The sequence below is a fragment of the Gadus chalcogrammus genome, chromosome 20, assembly GCF_026213295.1.
Source record: "Gadus chalcogrammus isolate NIFS_2021 chromosome 20, NIFS_Gcha_1.0, whole genome shotgun sequence".
NCBI classification, from domain to species: domain Eukaryota; kingdom Metazoa; phylum Chordata; class Actinopteri; order Gadiformes; family Gadidae; genus Gadus; species Gadus chalcogrammus.
In genome coordinates this window covers 16,167,516-16,170,015 of record NC_079431.1, presented here as the reverse complement: position 1 = coordinate 16,170,015, position 2,500 = coordinate 16,167,516, and the positions used below count along the sequence as shown (strand labels likewise).

Genomic DNA, 2,500 nt, shown 5'->3' with positions numbered 1-2,500 from the left:
TGGGTAAACACTTTCATGGGACCTGATCTACGTTATCCATATCGAACCGGAGAACCAAACAAAAGAACTACACAAATGTTGTATCTATTCTGATGAATCAGCTCTAAGAAGAAGTGACCAATACCAATACTGAATGGGTAAACCCACACACACAAACACACACACACAAACACAAAAGTGCACACGAGCAGGGCTGGCAGTGAAGCCCAACGATGTCAGCATAAACGCCGGGCATTAACGCAGTGATGTCAAGTGAAGTAAAGTCTGGGCTGGACGCCCTGTAATGCGTCGTAACCGCGCCATTGATCCTCTGCCTTCAGCGATTGAAGGCAAAACTGAGGCGATTTCATCGCAGCCGAGGGCCGGGAGCCAACATGTTGTCCGTCCGGTGCTGGGGTGTTCTCACGCTGCAGGGCGCCCTCCGTGCTAAAGATCACACGGTCCCGTTGTGAAATACTGAGGTCACGGTCACGGCTCAACGCACACACACATGAACACACTTACACGCGCAGATGTGCACAAATACCACAGGCATGCAAACGTATACCGACAGTCACACACACACACACACACACACACACACACACACACACACACACACACACACACCACACACACACACACACACACACACACACACACACACACACACACACACACACACAGACACACACACATAATGGAATGCGAGCAGAACGCCATGCATGAAGACTTAAACGCATGCAGCCACGCATGCAAACACAAAACACCTCTCATCGGGCTGTTAAGTGTACGACATGATTAGGTGCCATGAAGAATGCATTTGTACACACGAGAAAACGCAGATAAGAACTTAAAAGCCAAAATGAGAGCACTGCATCGGTGCTTTCATTGTTAGGAATTCCAACAACCGATAGGAGAAGGCTAGTGGCTGCATCAACACACTCTACAAAGCATGGGTCATTTTAAATGTCCTGGTCTGATGTCACAAACAATAGAAACATGTGACAGGTTTATGTTCACCCCCTCATGATCTACAATAGCTGATGCTTGTAACCCTTTAACACTTGCCTTTTAAAAGGTCTGTCTTGACCTCTGGGTCACATAGTTAAGACCCGGTTAAAACAGGACATGCTGATAACATACAGGCATGCAAACATACAGGCATACACACACAAACACACACACAAATCTAACTTCAGATCTCTAAGTGCTACTGCGTATTGTCCTTTCTGTGTAACGAGGAACACACATACACACAACTCACACACATACACACGTGAATCTAGGATCCTAGTGTTACGGCAGATGTTGTGCACCGGGTCTTTCCGTTTGGGCAAAGTCATTACGGAGGGGAAGTAGCTAGGAGACAAAGACGAGAGGAGACTCACTCTGGCCACTGGCTCGCCACGCACCACAAAACATGAACAGCCGTGCAGAGGACCTCACACAGACAGACCCCTACCATGCTGAAGGGAAAAACATGAAGGTACAGCGCTGTATTGTGCATTGTAATGTGAGTGTACATACCACCATGCATACACACACACACAAACACACACACACACACACACACACACACACACACACACACACACACACACACACACACACACACACACAAGCATACACTAACTAAGCAGACGCACACACACAAAAACATACACATGCAGAACTATGAAGGGCTGTTTTTATCATTTCATCATTAGACTTTTATTAACTTATCCCATAGCATTTGGAGGATTGAATGTTGTCTATGCGACTCTCTCCTCTCCCTCTCTCACTTTCTCTTGAACACACACAACAGCCAACTCATCAAACACCAAGTCAAATGAACAGAGCAGTCCTCAACATAGTCAGACACAGGCGCACAACCCGATGCATATCCCGACCGCCTCAAAGCGTATTCAGAAAATAATCAGCCGTGCAAACAGACAAGCAAATACACAAAAACACACGCACATACACACAAATACACACACATACGCACACACACTGGCATGTGGACCCAGCGGACGCTAACACGGTACAGATGTAAAACAAGCGTAGTGTACTGCGGACCAGCAGTTCATCTCAGTCCACTCTATCTCCCGTTTGTTGCCATTCCTGTCCCCTCTCCCAGAGCACCCCCCTCCCTCCCCTCCCTCCCCCCCACTCTCCCATGACCATCACGCACATAGATGTAGCGGAGGACCCACATCCTACACGCATGTCTGTTCAGACATGACTGACCACATTCAAATACAAGGTAAAACATTGTCATGCACAGACACACACAAGCACACACACAGACACAAACACATACACACACACGCTAAAAATAAATTGACAAACGCACATTACAGGCTCACACATGCAACACGCACATACGCTCTCATACACACACACAAACACACACACACACACACACACACACACACACACACACACACACACACACACACACACACATACGGGCATCGGAACGCATCTGAGAGCACTTAAACAATTATGTTGCCATATTCGTACAGAACAAGTAAAT

At 47.1% G+C, this 2,500-nt stretch overlaps 1 protein-coding gene across 10 annotated transcripts in view; it reads right to left on the bottom strand.

The window, feature by feature from the left end:
- The window catches only part of tns1b (tensin 1b), a 184,239-nt gene that overhangs the window by 104,522 nt on the left and 77,217 nt on the right, over nucleotides 1-2,500 (bottom strand). The window lies entirely within an intron of this gene.